The sequence below is a fragment of the Caretta caretta genome, chromosome 1 (assembly GCF_965140235.1).
Source record: "Caretta caretta isolate rCarCar2 chromosome 1, rCarCar1.hap1, whole genome shotgun sequence".
Taxonomy (NCBI): domain Eukaryota; kingdom Metazoa; phylum Chordata; order Testudines; family Cheloniidae; genus Caretta; species Caretta caretta.
Genome location: NC_134206.1, coordinates 85,962,306 through 85,989,343, shown reverse-complemented (window position 1 = coordinate 85,989,343; position 27,038 = coordinate 85,962,306). Strand labels below are relative to the sequence as shown.

General features: G+C 41.3%; 1 long non-coding RNA gene across 1 annotated transcript in view; it reads left to right on the top strand.

Annotated features, from left to right (window-relative positions):
* LOC125637934 (uncharacterized) overlaps positions 1 to 26,496 on the top strand; it is a 37,680-nt gene extending 11,184 nt beyond the window's left edge. Inside the window, exons 2-3 of the long non-coding RNA XR_007357113.2 lie at positions 22,144 to 22,222; positions 26,275 to 26,496. This is a non-coding gene — a long non-coding RNA (uncharacterized LOC125637934). The remainder of the gene's footprint in view (positions 1 to 22,143; positions 22,223 to 26,274) is intronic.
* The last annotated feature ends 542 nt before the right edge of the window (positions 26,497 to 27,038 follow it).

Genomic DNA, 27,038 nt, shown 5'->3' with positions numbered 1-27,038 from the left:
GACTAGATGACCTTTTGATGATTTTATGATCTAGGGCTTTGTGAAGGATGCTACAGAAATAAGAGTTGCAATTGTTTAAATACACATTAATTCTTCAATGTTTTATCGTTCACTGTTATAAAGTATGTTGAAATCTGTTGTAAAGTGTCCCATAAATTAAAGACAAACAGAGCTGCATGGAAGCATTCTTTATATTAAAAGCGGCAGAGTCCTGTGGCACCTTATACACTAACAGATGTATTGGAGCATAAGCTTTCGTGGGTGAATACCCACTTCGTCAGATACGAAAGCTTATGCTCCAGTATGTCTGTTAGTCTATAAGGTGCCACAGGACTCTTTGCCACTTTTACAGATCCAGACTAACATGGCTACCTCTCTGATTCTTTATATTAAGTTTAACTAGTTGAATTGGATTTTATTTTTGCAGTCTTTATGAAAATGTAAATGGACATCACATTTCCCCGACTCACTTCTGCAAATGTTACTGTGAGAAAGGATGAGCTCATGCTGTTTTTCCCTTCCTGTGGGCTTCCCACCTGCCTGTATGTAAATAGGCCTTCCATTGTTTTGATTCCACCATTCTTAATTTACATGGGAGACAGCTATGATGTTCTATCCTGTCTGGGAGAGGGTCCTATTTCTCCCTTTATTAAGACACAGACTATAACGCCTACTATCCGTGAGTATCCATAATTCCATATATATTACAATGATATTAATTATCACTGTGTCATAGGCTTTCATAAAACACCTCACTCAATAAACTTTTATAACACAGTAACATTGTATACAATCAGTTGATTCAATTGCTGATCACTTAAGGTTCAGAGGCCCTGTCTTTAGAGCCCAGATAAAGTTTATCTTTCCAGCTGGAAGCTGTCTCTTCCACTCACTTGTTAACTTGATGACTTTGTTTACTTAATATGTAAATGGATCTTCATTGTCTCTCCCTAATAACTGGGCTGGCCAAAGGAGAAAATGCACATTCCTTCACCAGGGGCAGACAGTTTACCGATTCCCCCAATATGCCTGGTTTAAACTAGGGCTGTCAAACGATTAAAAATTTAATTTTGATTAATAACACTGTTAATAATAGAATATCATTTATTTAAATATTTTTGGACATTTTCAAATATATGTGCTTCAATTACAACATAGAATACAAAGTGTACAGTGCTCACTTTATATTTGTATTTAAATTTGCACTGTAAAAAAATATTTGCACTGTAAAAAACAAAAGAAATAGTATTTTCAATTTACCTAATATAAGTATTGTAGTGCAATCTCTTTATCATGAAAGCTGAACTTACAAATGTTGAATTTTGTACAAAAAAATAACTGCATTCAAAAATAAAATGATGTAGAACTTTAGAGCCTACAAGTCCACTCCATCCTACTTCCACCAATTGCTCATACAAACAAGTTTGGTTACATTTGCAGGAGATAATGCTGCCAGCTTCTTGTTTACAATGTCACCTGAAAGTGAGAATAGGCGTTCGCATGGCACTGTTGTAACCAATGTTGCAAGATATTTACGTGCCAGATGAACTAAAGATTCATATGTCCCTTCATGCTTCAATCACCATTCCAGAGGATATACATCCATGCTGATGACAACAACAATAACAATCCAAAGCAGAGTAGACTGATGCATGTTCATTTTCATCATATGAGTCAAATGCCACCAGCAGAAGGGGTTTTTTTTGTTTGTTTTTTTGGTGGTTTGGGTACTGTAGTTTCCACATTGGAGTGTTGCTCTTTTAAGATTTCTTAAAGCATGCTCCATAACTCATCCCTCTCAGATTTTGGATGACACTACAGATTCTTAAACCTTGGGTCGAGTGCTGTAGCTATTTTTAGAAATCTCACATTGGTACCTTCTTTGCATTTTGTCGACTCTGCAGTGACAGTGTTTGTAAATCAAACAACATGTTCTGGGTCATCATCCGAGACTGCTATAACATGAAATATATAGCAAAATGCAGGTAAAACAGCAAAGGACATACAAGTCTCCCCCAAGGAGTTCAGTCAGAAATTTAATTAAAAAACTTTTTTTTTCATCAGCATGGAGGCATGTTCCCCAGAATGGCGTCTGAAGCATGAGGGTATATGAATGTTTAGCATATCTGGCATGGAAATAGATTGCACCATCAGCTACAAAGGTGCCATACGAATGCCTGTTCTCGCTTTCAGGTGACATTGTAAATAAGAAGCAGGCAGCATTATCTACCGTAAATGTAAACAAACTTGTTTGTCTTAGCGATTGGCTGAACAAGAAGTAGGACTGAGTGGACTTGTAAGCTCTAAAGTTTTACATTGTTTTGGTTTTGAGTGCAGTTATGTACCAAAAAATTTGTTACATTTGTAAGTTACACTTTCACGATAAAGATTGCACTAAAGTAGTTGTCTGAGGTGAATTTAAAAATACTGGTTTCAGAGTAACAGCCGTGTTAGTCTGTATTCGCAAAAAGAAAAGGAGTACTTGTGGCACCTTAGAGACTAACCAATTTATTTGAGCATAAGCTTTCGTGAGCTACAGCTCATTTCATCGGATGATGAAGTGAGCTGTAGCTCACGAAAGCTTATGCTCAAATAAATTGGTTAGTCTCTAAGGTGCCACAAGTACTTCTCTTCTTTTTAAAAATACTATTTCTTTTATTATTTTTACACTGCAAATATTTGTAATAAAAATAATATAAAGTGAGCAGTGTACCTTTTTGTATTCTGTGTTGTAATAGAAATCAATATATTTGAAAATGTAGAGAAACATCCAAAAATATTTAATAAATTTCAATTGGTATTCTATTGTTTAACAGTGTGATTAATCAGAATTAATTTTTTTTATTCGCATTTATTTTTTTTAGTTAATCACGTGAGTTAACTGCAATTAATGGACATTCCTAGTTTAAACACGATTTAGTCATTATTCCAGCATATATCCATAACTCTTAATACACACCTTACACATGCATCATGCACAAATATCAATGATCAGTGAGTTATTAGTTTTCAAATGACATGTAAGGTGTGAATATCAGACTGTTTAGGGTCACACTTACAGATCAAGATTTATGTCACTCAGACTTTGTCTACACTGGCAAGTTTCTGCACACTAAAGCAGCTTTGTGCATTGTAACTCCCGAGGTGTACACACTGCCAAGCCACTTTCTGTTTGCCCGGTAATGCGTGCAGTGATCTCAGCGCATCTTTCCAGGTGACCATGCCTGCTCCACGCACCAGGAAATCCCCCACTTGAAGCAGTGCCAAGCTGCTGGACATCATCAGTATTTCGGGAGAGGAGGCTGTCCAGTCCCAGCTGCGCTCCAGCCATAGGAATTATGATACCCACGGACAGATTTCATGATGCATGATATAAAGGGGCCATGACCAGGACACACTGCAGTGAAGGGTCAAAGTGAAGGAACTCTGGAATGCCTATCACAAGGCACAGGAGGCAAAGTGTAGCACCAGTGCTGGACCCACAAGCTGCCTGTTCTACAAAGAGCTGGACGCGATACCCAGTGGCGACCCCACCTCCACTGCAAAGGCCACTGTGGATACTTCCATGGTTCACGTGCCAGTCAAGAGGGGACTGAGCCAGGAGAAGGACATTTTTGACAAGAATGCAGAGGGGGAGAGGGACCCAGATGCAGAGGACGACTCGGAGGTCAGAGATGCTTGCAGCTAGGAGCTCTTTTCTACCCTGGAGGAGGCTAGCCAGTCACACCTCTTGGAGAAGCACAAACAGGAGAGAAGGCCCTTGGTAAGTGGATTTGATTTTGGGAATCGCTGAAGCAAGTTGTTGGGGCCAGGAGGGTTGCAGAGAGAAGGCTTGTGTATGTATGATGTGCATACCACCACATGCCTAGTCTGAGCAGAGGATCACCTTCAGCCCCCAACTAAAACCTCTCCAACGCATCATCAAGGATCTACAACCTATCCTGAAGGACGACCCATCACTCTCACAGATCTTGGGAGACATGCTGGTCCTTGCTTACAGACAGCCCCCAACCTGAAGCAAATACTCACCAGCAACCACACACCACACAACAAAAACACTAACCTAGGAACCTATCCTTGCAACAAAGCCCATTGTCAACTGTGTCCACATATCTATTCAGGGGACACCATCATAGGACCTAATCACATCAGCCACACTATCAGAGGCTCGTTCACCTGCGCATCTACCAATGTGATATATGCTATCATGTGCCAGCAATGCCCCTCTGCCATGTACATTGGTCAAACTGGACAATCTCTACATAAAAGAATAAATGGACACAAATCAGACGTCAAGAATTATAACATTCAAAAACCAGTTGGAGAAAGCTTCAATCTCTTTGGTCACTCGATTACAGACCTAAAAGTGGCAATTCTTCAACAAAAAAAACTTTAAAAAAAGACTCCAATGAGAGACGGCTGAATTGGAATTAATTTGCAAACTGGACATAATTAACTTAGGCGTGAATAAAGACTGGGAGTGGATGTGTCATTACACAAAGTAAAACAATTTCCCCATGTTTATTCTCCCCCCCCCCCACTGTTCATGGCCCACCTTGATTATCACTACAAAAGGTCCCCCCCACCCACTATCCTGCTGGTAATAGCTCACCCTACCTGATCACTCTTGTTACTGTGTGTATGGTAACATCCATTGTTTCATGTTCTCTGTGTATATAAAATCTCCCCACTGTATTTTCCACTGCATGCATCTGATGAAGTGGGCTGTAGCTCACAAAAGCTTTTGCTCAAATAAATTTGTTAGTCTCTAAGGTGCCACAAGTACTCCTTTTCTTTTTGTGGATACAGACTAACACAACTGCTACTCTGAAAGGCTGTTGATTGACTCCCTCACTTCCTGTGAATCTGCCTCAGAGATCTCCAGGAACCTCTCATTGAGATACTGGGCAATCCACTGCTGCAGGTTCTTTGGCAGAGCTGCTTTGTTTTTTGCCCCATTAATGGTAACTTTCCCATGCCACTCTGCTGTAACTGGGGTGGGGGTGGGGAGAGGCACTGCTGCACACAGGCAAGTCACATAAGGGCCAGGGCAGAAGCCACAGTCTTGGAGAAGACCCTCCCTTGATTCCCTGCTCACCCTCAGCAGTGAGATATCTTCCATAATGAACACATTTTGTGGAAAATGTGGGGACAGGAATGATTATCAGGCCCCCACTATAGGCTCCCCAAGAGCCATGTACCCAGTGTAGAGTAGGGTCCGGGAACACTGATTTACCCTGCCCCTGTGGCTACTCACCATTTTGGAGGTCTTGTGGCTCATGTGTGCTTGCCTGGGGTCAGCCAGTTAGTGACAGCTATGAGAATAGTGGTGTTCTCTGTGTTGCAAACAATACTGCTTGTGTAAAATGTTGTATTTTGGCTTCACAGAAATGACCTTGGGAACCCAGTGTGAGGAAGTGGGGCTTTCCCCTCGTTATGTTGTATGTGAGCCTATGTGAGTCTTACTGTTTTGCATGAATGCTGTCTGTGTCTCAGTTTCCCTGTGTAGTTTACCAATGTCTAGGTGGTGGGAATAAGGGTGTGTGACTTTTTCTGGGGCTGCTCCAGCAGCCTGCATGGCTCCTATGGCTGCCCCTTCATAACCTGAGCCCAGGGGGAGGATGCGACCAGGTGACTCTTGTCCCGGGAATTGAGACAAAGGCAGGAGGAGGAGGAGCAATGGGCAGGGCAGGGGCCAGGCAGCTGAAAGCGAGTCAGTTTCAGATGGCTTGGGGCTCAGAGGGAGGGCCAGAGTCCTGTCTTTGGGCTCCCCTTTCCCCCAGGAGGGACTTGGCTAAAAGTCACGGATTTCTGTGATAACAAGCTCTGTTCTATGCTGTGTTCCTGTTGACTAATAAACCTTCTGTTTTACCGGCTGGCTGAGAGTCATGTCTGACTGCGGAGTTGGGGTGCAGAACCCTCTGGCTTCCCCAGGAGCCCTGCCTGAGCAGACTTGCAGCAGGAAGCGCACGGTGTGGAAGGGGATGCTGAATGCTCTGAGGTCAGACCCAGGAAGGTCAAAACTGTGTAAGTTTCTTGCCCTGGAGACAGTATGCTCAGAGAGAGGAGGCATGATTCCCCAGTTTCCTGACAAGCTTTGTATGGAGTAGTTCCAGAGCGTCACCTCAGTGGGCCATGACAACTGGTGTCAGTGGTGGGATAAATTGCATCCCGTGGACAGAGCATCCTGCAATAAGTGACTGGGGAGCAGTAAAATGAAGGGGAATTAGTGAGAAATGGGTGTGTTGGAGGCTCCAAGAGGTGCAGTTCCAGGAGGTGGAGGCACCTACCGCTTAACCCCGAGAGAGAGAGTGGAGTCCCGAGACGGGCTGTCACACTGAAGGGGTTCCTCCCAGGGATCATGGGGAGCTGAGAGAGCACAGGCCTGTGAGTCTGTGACCACTTGGGAGCAGCATGGAGATGGCCTATAACCATCTCCTTAAGAAGGACATTGTAAAGCTGTGCAGAGAGAGAGGGCTGCCAACTGGAAAGCTCACTAAGGCACAGCTGAGCTGATTGCTCAGTTGGAAGAGGAGGATCACTCGAAGGAGATGGTTCCTGACCCAGCTGGGGCCACAAGAAAGGCTGAAAGCAGCCAGGCAACCCCAGGGCCCACACCTGTTCCTGACCCAGCTGGGGCCGCGAGAAAGGCTTGGAGCAGCCGGGTGTCCTGGAGACCCATGTCCCTGACCAGCAGGGGAGGTCGCCACCAGGTTCCCCCGTGGATCTGAGATGGATGGAATTGGAGCTGAGATTGAAGGAGTCAGAGGACCATGAGAGACAGGGAAGGCATGAAGCAGAACAGCAGGAGATTATGTTGGATCATATTAAAGAAGTTCTGTATTAAAATCACAAATGAGTTTGATTCCCCATAGTTTAAATTCCAGGGTATTACTAAGTAAGAGGTCTCTTGGTTTTTGGTACTGTTTCTCTCCCTCTATGTGTGACACTTGCAAGCTGCTAATTGTTTTAGTACATTCCAAGACAGAGTCTATTCTCAAAGCAATTCTTTGTAACAACAACTACTCACACAGAGACTCAAAGCAATACTCTATAACAACAGAAACAGCACCCAAAGACTCCCCGCCCTTTTGTTGTATTCATCTTGCTTTGTTAACAATTGTGATTAAAATAGAGATAGAGGATGTATGTGGATGGATGCTTGGTGTGGATAATAACTGAATGATCAGAGAGGTGCCAGCCTAAGAATCCAGTGTCCATCAGCTGAAGAAGGCGTCGAGTGGAAATAACCAGAGGATCCCCGGAGGGCAGACTGGAATCCACCCAACAGCCTCAAGAACGGGAGAACCAAAGAACAAGATAACATCTGGCAGCATGGAGCCGTCATGAATGTGCCATCCGCTGATTGATTCAGCAACAGCATGATGAATCAATTCCCATAGACTGGCATAGGAAGAAATTCCTATAAAAATGGACTCTAGAAAGTGAGAACTTTGGAGTCTGATTCTGCAAACCAACTTCCAGGAGCATCAGATGAGCATCTGACAAGGCCCTGCTCCCTCCTCATGTCCAGGTCACCTGGCCAGTGGCTTGGCATGAGCAACTCTCAGGCTGGTAAGTATAATAACAACCTTGCAGAACCTGTGTGTGTATGAATGAATGTGTGAATAAATATGAAATTGAATGGAATGTTATAGCTATAATTAACTGCTTACTCTGATTCTTTCTGTATTCACAATAAATGTGGCATTTTGCCTTTTCCCCTGTAATAAGATCCTGCTGGGTTTTATTTTATTGGTATAACAAGACAGAGGCAGCATGAACTGGCAATGGCTGAGTTGAGAGGCAGAAGGACCTGTCCAGGGGCAAGTGGGGATGGACCACTCCATAGGGAACCTTGGCACTAAATTGCTGCCCCAGGTTAAGGTGAGGGAAGATATAGATGCCTGTCTCTTGGCCTTTAGGAAGGCTGGCAATTGGACTGAGGCTGGCCCTGCAGAAAGGCTCCAGTGTCTAGCCCCCTTCCTAGGTCCCAAGTCCATAGAGTTGTTTAGCCAGAATGGTGGGGCAGCAGACTAGCTCCCACTCTCGGCCTCAGGATATATGTCTACTTGGACTCTCCTGAGCTCAGGCCCCTCAGACTACCAGTGGGAGCGGAAGGTGGTGGTCAATGGGGAGACATTCCTGGGGTGGCGAGATCCTGGGACAGAGAGAACTGTTGTCAGGCCCCAGGTGGTGCACCCTCACCAGATTCTGAGGGGCTGTGTGACCTGGGTGAAGATCCCAGGGATGAAGCCCCTTGCCCTGCCTATGGCCCAGATCCCTGTGCAGACACAGGAGGGGTCGAGCTGGCTGGTAGTTGGGGTTTTCCAAGATATCAGCTGTGACCTTCTGTTGGAGAATGACTGTGTCTACTTGGGACAGGATCCAGGCCCTGCTCCTGTAACAGCCGAGGATTTGAATTAGAATCCAGGAAACCAATTGGTTGAGATTGAAGTGGTCAGTGAAAATGCAAATGACCTGGCTGTCATGGGGGAGGAACTGATAAGCTCAGGATACCTGCCTGTCTGTAACCAGAGCCCTGGAGCTGAGTGAGACCGAGAAATACTTCCCACCCTCCTGCACACAAAGGAGGTGCCTTATGCTGGCTCTGATGCTGTGAGTAAAGCAGCGGGCTTGCTGCCTGCCCTTCCTGGGACAGCAGGGGAAAGCTGAGCCCAGGGGAAACGGAGACCTAGTGTGGAAAACCACAGCTAGTGTGGGATAGCTGCCAACCAGGGCTGCCTTGTCCAGAGGTGCAAAAGGCCTGGGACAAGGGTAAAACAGCATTGCGACATCTGCCTGTCATAGAGGCGCCATTTCAGAAGGTGGCCCTGGATGTGGTGAGGGACGAATGGGAGGGGAAGACCTCCCCCAAAGGAGAATCAGTGGTGGAGTATGTACTAACTTTCCAGGAAAAGCTCGCTGGGCTCCTGGGTCCAGCCAGGGAGGACCTAGCCAGGGCCCAAGAGAGGCAGAAGGTCTGGTACGACTGCTCATCCTATGGGACCAGGTGAGCGTTCTCATCCCGGTGAGGAAGAATAAGCTGCAAGCTGCCTGGGACAGGCCCTTCAAGGTCATCAAGCAGCTGAATGAGGAGAACAATGTGGTGGAACTGCCCAGCTGGGTTCACAGCCACCAAGGGGACCAGGTAAACATGATGAAACCATACTGTGAGAGGGAGAGGCTGGTACTGGCCATGTGTGGCCAGTGGGAGAAGGGGAAGATCCTCTGATGGGTCTCTTCCCTGAGACAGGAGCCGGCCCCTTGCTGGAATCAATTCCCCTCTCTGACCAGTTAACCCTTGCCCAGCAGGCAGAGATCAGAGAGATGCTGCATTCATACCAACAGCTGTTTTCCAACCGTCCTGGGCTCACGAGGGTGGAGATGGCCCTCTTGTCAGGTGTTCCCCATTCAGAGTAACTGGGATCACTGCCCAGAGTGCACTGCTCCAAACACCTGAGCAAGTGCCACAAATGTGAACATGCTATTGTGCAGACAGCTGACAGTGTGAACACACAACAGTGGTTTCTCTTCAGCACTCTCTGAGTGGCTCTGTAACTCTGCCACTGTAGACATATCCTCAATTATCTCATCTACCATAGCAGCAGCCAGAACTTGTTCAGGAAGGAGAGATTGTTTAAGTATTAAGAAGAAAACATTAATATTCAAAGGGCCAAATTATGCCACTGTGACATGGACTCTTACCTGGGGTGACGTGGAAACATTCCCACTAGCAAGAGGAGTTCTGGGGCAAGTTTTGTCTGAGGCAGGCATATTTCTTATCTGAATGGAGCAGTGAACAGGTGGGGATGTGTGATTCACTCTGCTTCCCCTGGTGCACCTGGCTCACTCTGTGGACTGGTGATGGGCACGATAGCCCAGTTGCCTTTGAGGTGATGTGCATCCCCTTGGGTGTATGTAGAGAGTAGAGAAGAGAAAAAACACACCAAACTAACCTCAAAAAACTATGCTGGGGTGAAGAAATCCTGGACCTACTGACTTCAATGGCAAAACTCACATTGACTTCAGTGGGCCAAGGTTTCATTCCAGGTATATGATTCCCAATGAAGATAGTTCCCAGGCCCTCGTTGTTCAATGACACTGGGATCCAGCCCAAGCTGTTATTTCGTGATGAAGAAGAGAGAAAAAGAGAGCAGTAAGGGACAAACCAAGCAAATGGTAATAAAAAGCCAGATGGGGCTGGTTTTAGCCATCCATTTGCCTATAGCTTATGCAAATAAGTTACTTTTGAATTTGGGGTGGGTTTGAAATGATCAGTAAATTCATAAACTATGATTGCTTAGATTTTTATGAGGTCTGGGAATATTTTGTTTTCTCCTGACTTAGGAATTGAGATGATAATTTAACCCTTTTGTTTTCCAATTGAGAGAGACTTTATCAAGCTAAATTATTTATTTATTTATTTTCAGGGAATGTTTAATCTGGAAAGCTTAGCTTTTATTGTATTAGATATATTAGATTTTTATGGTTGCTATACCAGACCATTTGGCACATGGATGCAAGGATTTCCATTGCTTGGCAGCAGGTAGACAACATGCTATTTTTATTTTTGTATGTATATTATATTATATATATATTAACAGTTCTTGGACATGAGCAGTGTGGTTGCTCATTTTTTGCTTGCAAAGAGTAAATAAGTGACAATGGTCCACATAAATGGATTTAGTTGCCTGAATTCTGTGCTAATTCATTACGTACCAATTTGCTGTTTTTTTTTTCCATTTGAATGGCTATTTGTTTTTATTATTAATGATGATTTCATATCCTCATGATGGAAGCACTCTGAAACAATTACATTTTGAAATTAGGAATCTTAGTGCATTTTGACTTTGTTAGTAGACGGACAATTTGGTGGTTGCAGTACATTCACATTTCTACAGAAATGCTACTAGTGACTTTTTGTGACTTTAGTAACTATCTTATAAGATTTTCAACTTCTAGCTTTTAGCTTTATAATTTGGAATATTTTACAAAGAAAATCTCACATCAAATCCACATGAGCTAGCGATGGGAAATCCTCAAAGCACTCACGAATAAACCAAATGGACTTTTCTGCTGAGCAAGAACTTCTAACAACTTAATTTTTTTATAATCTATATCCACTTTTCTCTTGCCATACTTCCAGCGCTTTAAGATCTACCTTTAAAATGCTTTCTGACACATGAAACATAGAAATGTACTTACATTTCATCTTCAGTCATTTTTTACAATTCAATTTGCATACCACCCATAATCACAATTATGAATATCCACATAATCTCTTTCAGTGTACAGTTACTCACCTTTCATCCCACACTTTATGTAGAAATTAAGTCTATATAACCCTCCTGCCATTTTACTTCATGCTAGAGAGACATCCATTATTTATCCTGTGAGATATGAATAGGAACATTTACATAATGAATCACTCAGCTGCCCCTGTGTGTCTTCCAAAGTTTTCAAAACTTAAAAGATACATTTTAAGAACAGTTTAGTCATCTCAGCAACAGTACAATCTTTTCCCACTATATGCCAATGGTAAAAATCAATTACCTGTACTATTAATTACCTCTACTTCAATGGCCCATCAAACAATAGTGTTATACAACTCTTATAGTAGGTGTTCAACATTTATTTGTTATAAAAGTGTTTGCTGTGCAAAGTGTTGGATTAAACTATTTGTATTCTGGGACCTGGCCTCAAGTTAAGTAGGGTAATATGAGTTAATGCCGTTTCCAGCAGCTCCTATTGGCCTGGAGCAGCGAACCTGCGGACGTGGCAGGTAAACAAACCGTCCTGACCCACCAGGGGCTTTCCCTGTACAAGTGGCGGAACAAGTTTGGGAACCACTGATTTAAACATATCTTTTTGCAAAAGAAATTGTAAAAGTGAATAAAGTTTCTTAGTCTTTTATGTAGTTAATGAGATGGAAAAACGTAGTATAACATGAAAAATAACTGAGAACCCTCATGATTTATGTGCCGCCAGATGCTACTTGTTACCTGTAATGGTGGACAGCTGTCTGTGTTCCCTTTCTGTGATGTAAGCTGGGGAGAAAGGGGCAGGCCAACCATATGTAACCCTCATTTGATTGTATTTTTAGTGGTAAGTACAGAGTCACATGGATCACTGAGGGAAACAAACTCCTGGTTGTCTTGTGGTCCCTACCTTTCAACAGCAGCCCCTGTTTATCTTCCCTTTCAGCTGCAGATGTGGTTGGAGCTTCGCCTTCTCCATATATCCAGCAATAGGGTAAATGGATGTGACCGTCCCTTCTCCCCCACATTTGCAGGTCACCTTCAAGGAAGAGCTCTGATTTTGGTCACATAAATCATCCATGTACTTCTGCATGGGGGAGATGAGAGTACAAAAAATATGCAGGCCTGATTTTGGTCTCATGCCAGCATAAATCAGGAGTGACTGTTGTAGTCTATGGAGTTACCAGTTTCTTCAACAAACAGCAATGGGGTAGATAACAAAAGCTTGGGAAAGTATCACCTTATTCAAGAGAATTATGTCCCTTCCATTATTTGGGTCTCCGTGTGCACAACAATCATTTCACTGGATAAAACTAGTGATACTGATAGAAAGGCTCAAAATCCAGATTGAATACCTTCTCTTAACTCACCCAGTGTGCTTGGCGTGTTGTTATTGTTACTGATTTATACAGTCCTGTTTCATTACTAATAAAATAAGTCCTTCAGTTATAATCAGTTATAATTTTCAGGACCATGATCATTTTAGTAATTTTCATACATTTGCAATGTTTGTGTCTTTGTCTAAATTTCATCTAAAATTCAAATAGTCTGTTTTTCCTCTTGAAGGATTATTGAATTGATAAAGATGCCAGAATAAACTGAAAGTTTGAGTTTTCTAGTAGTAAGGAAGTGAAAAGTTCATTTATTTTTAAATGAACAAAGAAAGTAGAGAATAAATAAACAAAATCCAAATCAGACCAAAATATACTTGATATATCCTCTGTATAGCTAACATAACCTTTCATTGATAAATCCCAGAACTGTCCCTGGGATATATTCCCTCTGGGGACAATAGACACATTTTTCCTTTGTTTTTGTGCCTGTTAAATGTTCCTTGCTTATGAACATTAAAAATAAAATATCATTGTCAAAAAAGCCAGGAAGATGAGCCTGTGTACCTTCATGAATACTAATAACAGTTTGAAGCCTGTTAAAAAACATGTACCCAGCTATAATACACAGTCCACATTTTATAATTCCATAGCATTTTCACTCATATTGTGTTGTTCCTGCTAATTTACAATATTCATTTATGCAGTATTTGGTGGAATTTATTATGAATGGGTTATCTTGGCACAAGTGTGAGCTGAATCACGTTGATATCCAATGTAATATTTCACATTAACACAGCACCATTCTTCTTAAAAGCTTCTAAAGTGCTTTATGGACATTAGCTAATGAAGTATTTAACTAATTAAGCTTCACCATTGTGATAGGGTGTTCATCCCACATCAGAAAGGAAGGGATTAAAAGCAGCATAGGATGGCTGCGCAGGGAGCAGCCAATCAAAGAGATGCTTCATACAACAGCGAATCAGGGCCTAGCAGGCTCTCATAAATGGGAGCTGCAGGGCAAAGCAGGATCAGTTGCTGCAAGGATCCCAAGGAGATCTGGCTGGCTGCAGGAAGGTAGCACCTTGGACAGAGCAGTTACTGGCAGTGACCAGGGAAGCACGAGGGATCTCCTGGTTGGCCACTGAGACTTGTGGGCTGGAGGCCCCGAGAAGAGGTTGAAGAAGGTGCTGGGGTCATGGGGAAGTGATCAAGGAAATTTAAGCAGCACTGGTGGGGAAGTTAAGGTGAGGCAGCAGAAGGCTGCTATCTACAGGGCCCCTGGGCCAGGATCCAGTGTAGTTGGCGGGCCTAGGTCCCTCACCACTGGGGAAGTGGCTGGACTGTAGAACTGGGAGATACTCATTCCCTCCCTCCCCCAGAAGGGGGAAAACATGGATGGTTGCTCGGCCAGAGGGCCAAGTCATGAAAAGGATGCTGGACTTGGATTGAAGTGGGTCTGCAGGTGGAGAAAAAACAGGAAAGGCACCACCAGAAGAGAGTGCACTGGCTGAGAGAGCTAATCCCTGTGATGGCCAGCAGGAGACACTTCTCTGGTAAGTGAAGTCAGTCATAACGACATACAACGTTGTGAGGGAGTTAAGTGAAAATATATATAGGAATCAATTCACCTACCATTGTAATGCATCCACCAATAGGGTAGAATGCAGCAGCAGTGTAGCAATAAATAGTTTCTCATTTAAATAATTCATCCTATGTATATGTTTAGGAACAGGTTAACAAAATCTAATATCTATATGGATATTATCTAATATCTATATACGTATCTAGTTTTGTCTTAATCCTGAGGGATTAGAGTGCTATTATCTACTGAAAAAAGAAAAGGAGTACTTGTGGCACCTTAGAGACTAACCAATTTATTTGAGCATAAGCTTTCGTGAGCTACAGCTCCCTTCATCGGATGCATACTGTGGAAAGTTTAGAAGATCTTATTATATACACACAAAGCATGAAAAAATACCTCCTCCCACCCCGCTCTCCTGCTGGTAATAGCTTATCTAAAGTGATCACTCTCCTTACAATGTGTATGATAATCAAGGTGGGCCATTTCCAGCACAAATCCAGGGTTTAACAAGAATGTCTGTGGGGGAGGGGAGTAGGCTACCTTGCATAATGACTAAGCCACTCCCAGTCTCTATTCAAGCCTTGACTGGCTGTAGCTCACGAAAGCTTATGCTCAAATAAATTGGTTAGTCTCTAAGGTGCCACAAGTACTCCTTTTCTTTTTACGAATACAGACTAACACGGCTGTTACTCTGAAACCTGTCATTATCTACTGAATTATTATTACTGAATTACACAACTCCCTGTAATAAATTGGGCCCAGATTCAGAAAGATATTATGTATCTAAGTCCCAGTTTTGGTTCTGCTGAAAGCCACAAAACTCCCAGTGAACTCTGTAGGTCCCTAAACTCACTCAACACCTACATTTTCAGGGTAAAAGTTCCCTAGGTGCCTATGTTTCTGCCTCTGAGTTTGTGCACTGCTATCTTTCTCTGGGCATCCAGATGCCCATTTCCTGTCTAAGTCCCAGAGCAATTCACAAATCTGGGGAAAGATAGGCCTTCAGCAGCCAGACCTGATCTGATAGGCCTTTTGAGAGGCTATGTACTCGATTGTGTGGTTCCCATTCAAAATCTGACTGGAAGAGGAGGAAGTGATGGTATCCACCTTATAACTGGCCTTGGAAGGATCCAATTTTTTTTATTGGTAAGTGTCAAACATCAATGTCACTGCACACACACAAACTGATAAATTATTTCCATCAATAATAATCAAAATGTACAGATAGACAAAAACAGACAAATCCTTCTTAAGAACTTACTAGAATCACATTTTAACATGTATACAATGTGTTGTAATGCTATGTTAGTGGCCATTTGGGTAGCTTTAACTTTTTGAATCCCAACATTTACTATTATTTAGTATTGTCTGATACCTGAAAACTTTCTGTAACTGTGAAAATTTCAATTAATAAAAAATGCCCCAAAATAAACACTGATATTATCTATTGAAATTAATTAAAATAACAAAATTCTGCCAAGCCTACTTTCACTTTTAGCCCAATTGCTGGGATGTGGGATGTCCGGTTCCATTCCCTCTTCAATGTAAGAGAGACAGAAAGGATTTGAACAGTGGTATTCCACATCCCAAATGAATGCTTTAATTACTGTTCAGTCTGTGGAAGAGAAGAATGAGGGGGATTTGATAGCTGTTTTCAACTACCTGAAAGTGGGTTCCAAAGAGTATGGATCTAGGCTGTTCTCAGTGGTAGCTGATGACAGAACAAGGAGTAATGGTCTCAAGTTGCATTGGGGAAGGTTTAGGTTGGATTATTAGAAAAAACTTTTTCACTAGGAGGGTGGTGAAACACTGGAATGCGTTACCTAGGAATCTCCTTCCTTAGATATTTTTAAGCAGGCTTGACAAAGCTCTGGCTGGGATGATTTGGTTGGGGATTGGTCCTGCTTTGAGCAGGGGGTTGGACTAGGTGACCTCCTGAGGTCCCTTCCAACCCTGATATTCTATGATTCTACTGTGCTAAAAGTTACAAGGTGGGCATCACCAGCACCATATACTGTAGACATTTTGTGTGGAGAGAGGCAGGTGCCTAGCTCATTCCCACAAGAAACACCTTTAGGCATCCAGTTCCTGTTCCGGACTGCTAAGTCTGGGCAGCAGAGAGTCACTTATCTCTAAGAGAAGGGTGGGGATTAGGATACACCCCTCTCCTCAACACCTCCCATTGGTTAATTTAAGCAGCTCCCCACCTAGCTTTTACAGATCACATGCTTGGGCACCTATTTCTCCTCATTCATTATATAGGGAGCATAGGCACCTAATTTAAGCTTTGTGAATCACAATACTGTTCCTGTGATCTTTTTCTAAGTACTGTGAGACGCACTGTCTCAATGTCTAAATCTTTTCATGGATCCCTCTCTTAGAGGTCTCCCATCCAAGCAGTGACATAAGATGATTGTGTTTAGCTTGTGAGGTTTTATGGCATGTAGAAGAAAGATGGGTTTGTAGAGAATGGTATGACCCTTAATGGACTGGGAGTTTTAGATAAGAAGGACACTAGTTAAATTCAAAGAAGGGAATGATGTGGTCTGATTGATGGCAAGGAAGATAATTTTAACACCCTCATTTTGGATGGACTCAAAGAGAATGACTTGAGAATCAGACATGCCAGAGAGGAGGTAGTTGCAGTAATGGTAAGGTAGCAGAGTTAAGGTTTTACTTTCAACCTTAGCTCTATTTCCTTAGAAATTTTAACATTGCATTAACACTAGCTTTTCTATATGAAATTTCATTTTGCTTCTTGCTTGGCTTTTGTTTTGTGTCATTGTTGGTATTCATAAGAAGGATGGAAAATTGCCCCTGAAGCTTTTAAGTTATTTGATTCAAAGCTGTTAGATTTGATACCTTGGGAAGACAGCTGCTTTTGACCAAGGTCTCAGGAAACCAGATAGTTCAAATGTATTGGCAGTTCAGAATTTGATCTAAATGCAGAGGCAATCAAACATAAAACAAGATCACTTTGCAGCACCTTCAACATTCTAAGGGCTTGGCTACACTTACATCTTCTAGCTCTCTAACTTGGTGGCTCAGGGGTGTGAAAAATCACCCCCCTGAGCACAGCAAGTCAGAGCGCTTTAAAGCACTAGTGCTCAGAGCTAATCCCCTCATGGTGGTGGATTACCAGGAGTTCTGGGAGAGCTATCTCGCGTGTGACCACGCTCGCACTTCAAAGCACTGCCGCAGGACTGCTCCCATGACAGCTGATGAAGTGAGCTGTAGCTCACGAAAGCTCATGCTCAAATAAATTGGTTAGTCTCTAAGGTGCCACAAGTACTCCTTTTCTTTTTGCGAATACAGACTAACACGGCTGTTCCTCTGAAACCTTTCTTAATACTGTGATTTTCAAATCTCTTTATTTTCACAGCCTACTGCAATCCCTCTTCTCATAGACTTTGAGGTCAGAAGAGACCATTATCATCTAGTCTGACCTCCTGCACATTGCAGGCCACAGAACCTCACCCACCCCACTTCTGGAATAGGTCCTTAACCTCTGGCTGAGTTACTAAACACTGCCCAAGAAAACCTTCCCACAACAAAAATGTCTATCTCAGTTTCTGTCCTTCTGCTCTCCTTCACCAATTCCAATTTAACCTCACCCTGCCTCCTCAAGGAAAGACTCTTAGCACAGTGCATAAGTAGTTAATTTTTTTCTCTGGCATGAAGGATTTGGGGAGAAGGATATTGAGGAAGGCTGAGGCTCTGGTTGTATTATACAGTTTCACCAACAAAATTCACCTCCTGCTGATGGGAAAAGCCATTTTTCTACACAAAATTATCTCACATCAATGGTTTTCTGAATATCCATTGATGAAAGTTATCCCAGTCCTCACTCAAAGTAAGTCTCCAGGTGTGAGTTGCATCAATATAGTACCAATCTGAATTCATAGCATTTCCAGAGTAGCCGACTCAGTTTTATTTAAGGTAGACGCTTCAAGAAAAAAGGGAAAGTTGATTTTGTTTAACTATCTATAACCAATAAGTAAAGGGAGGTGACATACATTAATAGATCCTATTTTCAATATAAGTTAATTTTTGTTTATTTGTATTTGTCTTATTTCAAGCACTTTTCTTCCCTTGTGTTAAAATTTTACACTAGTTAAATGTCCTTTCCTTTCCCAAGACTTTGTTTCCTAATTTTTCTCATACTCTGTAAATAATTTAGTGTTAACTAATGTCTGAATGTTTCAGACTGCCAATATAATGCCTTTCAGGTGACTATGTAACACCTATCTTAGCAGTGAATATCCATGAGTTCAGCAATGCTACATTAATGGAATGCTGGTTCCACATACAGATTTCTTTTAATCAATAAGAATAAATATGTAGGCAAGTTTAAACAGTTTGATTTTATTGCATATTACAAGCTGTTAGCTACTTTTCAAATCATATTTATTGGAATGTTATGGACTCTCAAACAAAGGTAAATTTTTATGGAAAACTGAATACAAGTTTAAAAATAAATACTAACTGGATAACAAATTAAGCCTTGTAATGCATCACAAACCTACCCCTTCTCCCCCACCCCATTAAAAAAGTGCCAACAAAACCCTATCCTAATAGTACATGTAAAGGAGAAGAGCTATTTAAACTGTAGGACAATATTAGCAAAAGAACAAATGGATATAAATTGGCCACAAATAAATTTAGACTGGAAATTGAAAGGTTTCTGACCATCAGAAGAGTGAGGTTCTAGATTTGAACAGGATTCCACAACAGGATTTGTGGAACCAACAACCTAGTTAGTTCTAAAATGAAGCTTGATAATGTATGAATGGATTATACAACAAGGTAGTCTGCAGTAGCAGGGGTCTGGACTTGATGACCCAAGAGATCCATTCTAATTTTATGTCCTCAGTACAGTATATTAGCTTGTCACATCTATAATTTTTTACCAGATCAACAGACACACAACCTATTTGGAGGCAATATTAGCTCCATTAAGAACCTGTTTTTCACATAATTTAATTAAATGTAAAAAGGTTTGTTCCTTCTCAAAACCCTATGAAAGATCAAAATTTTCTCCTCTGTACTTATTTTTTTTTAAGCTGTGGTACCCATTCAATATGTGAGTCATTTTATCTGCAGAAAGATAGGGGGAACATTGTTCAGGTCCAAAAAGGATGTATCTAGATTTGTAAACCTTCACAAATCTGACCTGAGTGTATGTGCAGAAGGGGGACAGTGAGGCTTGGGGGTGGGCAGATACCAAAATTCCCAGAAAACTTGAAATCTGGTGAGGTTAGCCTTTCTTCGGACTTTAGAGAGAGCTGTGTGCAATACTAGCTGGGACACACACCTTTTATACTGTAACACTGCTCTTTTCTTTCATTTTAATTTTGCATATTTTAATTTTGCATGTTTAAAATGAAGCATTACATCATTAGAGAAGGCACTGGAAGTCTCCTTATTGCCTGGAGAGACTGTCAGCAGAGTCATCTGTTTTAGCATAGGTATATTTACCAACGGAAAACACTTTCAGGCCATCGCCCTTATGGAAATGTCTGACCTTTGCTCCTTCATGATTAGCAGTCCAAAGAGGACATAGGTCAGTGGATCTAGTTAAGCACATGGTTTACTATAAAATTGCTTACTTTTGAAAATATTCTGACACTTGGTCAGAAGGAATGCTGCAAGCTAGGATGTCTTTAGTTTTTCATGCCTGGCATCAAAATAAGGCAAAAGGTATTGCTATTGATTTAGCATAAATTTAGAATGTATAAATTACTTCAGTCACCCTCATTAAAGATTTTATGCTGTTCAGATCTCTGGCAATCTGAACTCTTTGCCCTCTGGTAGTTTCTTTTGGTAATGAGGCCTTGTTGCATGCAGCATTATTGAGAATGTTGTTGTGGTTTCACCTCGTAATAAGCCACCACTGAAAGTGCTTTTCTTTTCTTTTGACAACTCTTAATATCATTATAATATATTCTGCAGCTTATACTGTGATGGGAATTCCTCTTCACGGAGTTGGAACCATATGAAATCTTACTTCTAAGTTTCACAGTTTGAAAAATAATGTGACTGTCTCTCACAGGTCAACATGTCATTGAGTATTCCTCAATTTTATTGACACTTAGAGGTTTATTCTGAAAATACAGCAATTGAGAATTTTTGCCACCATGGTTATTTGGGCAATCAATAACAGGCACCACATCTGAGAATCTAGGGAAGGGACCATTTTGAGGACAAGTATGCTCAACAGTGGGAGATTTTAGGCATGGCATGCTCTTCAAAACACTTCTCTCTTCCTAACAGCATCCTTTCAGTTTTACCTGGCGTCAGCTTTAGCCTGCAGCCCCTCATCCAAGTGTTGATTTCAGCAAGGCATTGAAAATGACAGGAGAAGGTGCTTTTAAAGAGAGGTAGAGCTCAGTATCATCTGCACTGCCAGCATTTCAGACAATGTTTCAACTGCTCTTTGCACAGTTTCATATATATATGGGGGGAAATTGCCCTGGGAACTCCAAGAGGAGGGGCTTAGCAGTGGAAAACACAGTTGCCCAAAATATCCTTTTGTGTTCAGTCTGAGAAAAATGACCACTGCAAGACACTTCCATTCACCCCTGCAGTTTCTTGGAGGTGGGGCAGGAGTATCAATAGTACCAAATGACACAGACGTACATTTGTCTGTGGAGAGTAGAAGGTAATCAATTAGAGATACAACTGCTTTCTCTGCACCAGGTCCTGTGCTGATGCCTGCTAGAGAGGGATCTCAGACACTGGCAGCTAACAGTTGGAACTTGAGACAGTTTCTTGTTTGCAGAAATCTGTGCTGTAAGAATGAAGGGTAGGCTTGGGGCTGTGTGGTATGGATTCTGCACAGAGTGAGAATGAGGCACTGGCTGTTTGTGCACATGAATAGGGCGGTAGATAGAAGACGTCACTGATGGGGAAATCTGGACAGGTGAAATATGCAGAATAAATCCTTTGAGTGCACCCACCTCTGACAGACCTCATCCCCGCTAGGACAATATAAACAACCAACAGGATTGGCTGATGTTGTCAATGGGTAAGGTACTCTGTCCAGTGTAAAATTACTGGCTCAGTGTCCAGGGGCAAATCAAATTAGATTTAAATCAATTTTGTTTCTTTTAGTAGAATAACATTCTGATCCAGGGGCAGCAAAAAGAATTTATTTCCAGTAAACAGTGGCCTGAACAATGGTGAACTGGGCTTTAGCTAGCCAGAGTGCCAAGAAACTGTACTAAAAAATCAGGATCTATACAGTCTAAAGATCTTCTTATAGGACTTATAATTAATTGTGTGTGTTCCAATTAGTATTGTCTACTGACTGAAGTCCAGTGTCTAAAGACACAAACCAAGCATAGAAAAAATTGCTTTGCATAATCTCTATCTTATAAATATATTACACTTGTATTGTAGTTTATATTACATTTTATAGCAGAAGTTGAAAACTTTGTGGCACATACTTCAACTTGCAAAATCCTCACCCATCAACTGATAAACTGTAATTTCTATGCATTTAATTGAATTTAGAAATTGAAATAAAATTTTAAGAGTCCTATATTATTAAATAGTTGCATAAATTAATTTACTATGAACTATAAAGATATTTATGCTTGTATAATTTTCTTTTGGTCTATCTTTTAAAGTTGCCTGTCAGCCCCATATTTATAGATTTTTTTTTTTGTTTGTTTGTTTATCACAGGGAATATTTTCAGGTCTTTCAGGAAACATCAGATCTGTTCACTTTTCCCAGTGATAAGCACCCATCTGCAATATGTACAGCATAGCTCAGAGATTAAATATTTTTTCCCTTATACCCATTAATTCTATGTCCTTTGGCATGTGACTATTATCAGGGCATTCTTGATAAAATAGTTCTGTTTTATTTTATCTGGAGCATACCAGATTATCAGATTTGGCAATGTGTCTAAGAATGAGCTATACACAGCATTAAAATTCTCATCCCTGTTCCTTCTTAAAGGTCTAGACTTTGATTTGAAGCACAGATGTAAGCAAGGAGTGATGCATGAACTGAACTACTCTACAAGGAGCCTTAGCAGGTACTGTACCTCACACATCTCTGTCTCTCTACTTTCTCACAGAAGGCAGTAAATTATTGTTGGCCTGTACCAGCAGTAAATTATTACCCTTTGTCTTCAGCATGGTAGCTCAGCTATTCTGGCCAGCAAGTAAGGGGGTGGGTTGGATCGAAGGCTCCACTCATTTTTAGGCCACTCCCTGTCCACCTGGTCAGGAGAGGGTGAGAGTATGTATCTCACTTACTCCTGCACTCCCAGCCGCAAAGTCTGTAGCTTGTGCACGAGCATTCTGGGGGGGGGGGTATTTCCTTTTACCTCCTTTTGTGATTTGAGTCACAGTCTAGCACAAAGACAATATTATGTCCTTTCTTCAGCCTTGCTAAGCAGCCATCTAAGTGTGCAAATTGCTACTGTTCTTTCCAGTTTAGTAACGATTGATCACTTCCCCTTTATATTATGGTTTTATTTTCAAATAATTTTCTATGACTTATTAAATTATCTGAGACATATTCCAAGTTTCTGGGTTCTGACATCCTATATGCAGCATTCAGGTTTGAGGTGAGTGAAATTTTTTGATCAACATTTTTTTTGCTGAAAAATGCTGATTTGGGTCAACTGAAACATTTCATATGTTTGTGTCGAATTCAGCGAATTGTTTTAGTTGAAACAAAATGAAAAATAAGATAAAGCTGAGTTCCTTTGACATTATCAAGAATGTTTCAAATCAATATGAAAACAATGTTCAGATTCAAATTTTACCTCAATTTTATTAAAAAAAACCCTGAAAATGAAAAGAAAAATTGGTGGTTCAACACAAGATTTCATTCAACCCAAAAGAAGTTATTTTTATTTTTTGTTCATCTCAAGAATTTCAAATGTTTTATTTGCACATCTATACTGAGGAGTCTCTTTTTGAAGAGACTTGCAAAACTGAAGAGAGGAATGAAATGACTTCCCTACTTTTGATGAAGTTCACTCTTTAGATACTGCTAAATCATACCTAAGGCTAAGATTTTGTCAGTTGTTTTAGTAAAAGTCATGGACAAGTCATGGGTGATAAACAAAAATTCACAGAAGCCGATGACCTGTCCATGACTTTTACTAAAAATAATTGTGACAAAATGGGAAGTGGGGGGTCCAGCACCCACCGCTGCTGCAGCTCACAAAGGCTGAGAGATCCCCCTGCCACCCATGGTGGCTGGGAGCTGTGCAGAGGCTCAGAGCTTCAGTGCTGGCAGCTGGGAGCTGCGGGGGTCATGCATGGTGATTTGGAGCTCTAGGGGCTTCCTGCCACCCATGGCAGCTTGGAGCTCCAGGAGCTGCCCATTGCCTGTGGCAACTTGGAGTTCCAGGGGCCACCCCGCCAGCTGCAGCTGGGAGATCCAGACTCAGTGGCTAAGATGTGCAGTGTCCCCTAGCATGACTCAGAGCTCTGGGGCTGGCAGCTGGGAGCTGCCAGGGGTGTCGACACCTGCAGCAGCTGAAAGCTCTGGGTCCCCTGCTGGCTGACAGCTCCAGCCGCGGCCCTGAGGCTGAAGCAGAAAATGTCACAGGGGTCTCTGGAAGTCACGGATTCCATGACTTCTGTGACCTCTGTGACATAAATGTAGCCTTAATCATACCTTTCAAAAATTATTTATCCCTCGAGCTCACAAAAAATACTTTGGAAGAGGAAAAGGTTTTACCCTTTACAATCACCAAATTGCACAAGCATCAAATATTTTCAAACACTTTTCCAGTGACAGGATAATCCTTCCTCCCCTTTTAAAAAGTATTTTGTGTATTCTATTTCATATAGCAGAAGATGAACTCTGTAACCTATTATCGGTATTCTAAAAACCGAGAAACAAATAAGAAGCCACATCTTTATTTCAAAACCCAATTAAGGTTGCTCTGTGATGATTAGTTACTTATAACACCATTTATGTTTAGTTAAGGAAAAAATGATCAAATCGTTGGATAAAGTTTGGATCTATCAGCTCAAAGAGAGGAGATCTCTGCCAAGGTCTAACACAGCTTCCCCCCCCCCCAAGTGAAGTAAATATCAAATACATTTTTATTCATATTAATAGAGCAGGATTAGGCCCAGAACTGCCATCAGTGGGAGCAGGATTGGGCCCCAAACCGTAAACAAAATTATTAACTTTGACTACCTAAAAAAGTAATAGGAAGTACAGGGATTTTCAAAGAAATTTAACTATATGGAAAGCTTTGCAGTAATAGCTGGTGTTGAAGTAGGGAGTGACAATGGAAGATTATACATAAGTCAGAATTTCAATACACACCACAAAATAGCAACAAAAACCCCAAACCAGAAAAAAACAAAAACAAAAAAAGACATTTAGCTCAAAATGACTACATAGAGCCACATTCCACCATCCTTGCTTACACTGAATACTTCCATTGATTTCAGATGTTCTTCCTGAATAATGTGTGTAATTATGAGTTAAGGATGGAAGAATTTGGCTCTTGATAAAGATTTCTGTGCTATTTTAGATTTAGGTTCTATTCATAAACACTCCACTGTTAAATGACATACACTTATAATTTTATGATGAATCAAAATCATATATAATGGTATAAAATTGTTTTAACAATAGCTACTGTATTCTCTCTCATAATATGCTTTATCACAAACTTTCATTAAATTGCCTGTGAGAAACTTTTGTAAAACTAATGTAGTTTCTGCCATATGCTAATATATTCAAGAATGTAGCTAGAAAAATTGATTCCTTTAAGCATTCCTAATGTATTCGTAAACTGCACATTACATTAAAGTGTTACAAGTTTATCTCAGCTGACTATGTCCAGAGGTGCAACCAGATTAAAAAAAAAGTTTGAGGATAACAAAAGTAAAAATAGAGTTAAAATGCAGGAAAGAGGAAACTCCAATTGGATAAAAAGAAAAGGAGTACTTGTGGCACCTTAGAGACTAACCAATTTATTTGAGCATAAGCTTTCGTGAGCTACAGCAACGTCTGAAAGTGTAGAAGGATAGGAAGAGGAAAAATGAATCCTCCAGGATTCCCCAGTGGGAGTATCTGTCATTTTTTGTACACTTCAGATTATTTTAATGCTTAGGGGCCTGATCGAAAGCCCAGTGAAGTCAATGGCAGTCTTTCCACTTACTTCAATGGGCTTAGGATCAGGCCCTAATTTAAGAACTCGTTCTTATACAGTGTTGAGCAACTCCTGGAGGTGCTGAGTGCTCTCAATTCCTACTGACCTCAGGACAGCCTTGTCCCTTTCAGTGAAAAACATGTCCCTTTACCCAACTAGCTCTAATACACACACCAAGACTAGACATGAAACCCAGCATCAGAAGAGAAATTAAGCAACTCTGTCAACATCACATGGGGAGTCTGTGGCAGAGCCAGAAAGCAACCAAGATCATCTGACTCAGTTATATTACTGGTTTCAGAGTAGCAGCCGTGTTAGTCTGTATTCGCAAAAAGAAAAGGAGGACTTGTGGCACCTTAGAGACGAACAAATTTATTTGAGCATAAGCTTTTGTGAGCTTTTTGTTCGTCTCTAAAGTGCCACAAGTTATATTACTGTTCTTTATATTGTAGCATCTGATAAAGGCCCTAATCAGGAGGAGAAGGAATTGGGGAAATCCAACTGCAGATGTATAGAATGGGGTTCAAGAGAGGAATTTCTCCTCAAACCTGGAAAAAGGATTTTGTGTGGATGGATAACTAGGCGTTGCAACCAAAATAACATGGAAGTTCTATTGTTGTATATGCAGCCTATTTTTAACCTTGAGTTAGAATACCAGTTCCAAACACTACATATACATGATTTCCAGTCACCATCACTATGATAGATACAGTGCTTTGGAAGAACTGTTACTAGCTTTTGTTGTGACAGATGGACACATGGAAAATTCAAAGACTCTTGTATCAATTTTATGTGTACCTTAATGGGCTGGCTAGTAATTGTTTTCCTGGCTCAATGAAGGAACTAAAAGCGTTGAGGGGTAACTAATGCAATACCCTTATGAAAGTAACAAGTCTGATGTTTATTCCCTGGGGGAAATAACATATTGGTTTGATTAATATATTTGATTCAAGTGGCAGATAAAGAACATATGAAGTGACCACCCCAACATACAACCCTTATATACAGATGCAAGACTGTGACCAAAAAAAGACACTACGTGCAGAACCTGAAATCCTTTGGAACCTTCCAGGGTCCCCATATGGAAGATGGGTAACACCAGAAAGCTTGATCTTCATGTAAGCTGTTTATAGTTTTAAAATATGTTTTCTACTAAATGCTTTTGTTCTGAATACATAGCACTTTCCTTTATGAAGGCTGCTGATCACTGAATAACCTTGGAATTGCCCTGAGAGAACATAATGGAAAGTAAAAACTAAAATCAGATGTATTGAGGTGATCAGAGTGAATTGCAGAAGTCTGCAGTTTAAGTTCCTGGTCTAGACAGTGTAGATTGCAGGATCCTGCCCCAAAAGAAGTGATGGCTAAATTCCTGAAACCTAAGTGGTGTATCCTCAAGGAAGCCACAAAAGGGTCAGTGGTACAGTTACCTCAGGGAACTGTGTTTACAACTATTACTTAGCAAATGCTACTAAGCTCTTACTCAAATTAGGCTTCTAGGTAAAAATTTAAGTTCAGCACCTGCATGGTAGCATTTTCTGAAATGCTTCCAGTTCCACACACAGTACTAGTTAGGCATAACTGCAAGCTTTCAAAATGTGTGCATGAGACAATGGTGTGGGGAGGAGGGATTTATGTTTATTAGGAACTGGGGAACTTTTGGGAAAAGAGGAGCCTGTACAGAAAGGATGAGCTTCACCTAAACCAAAAAGTTAAA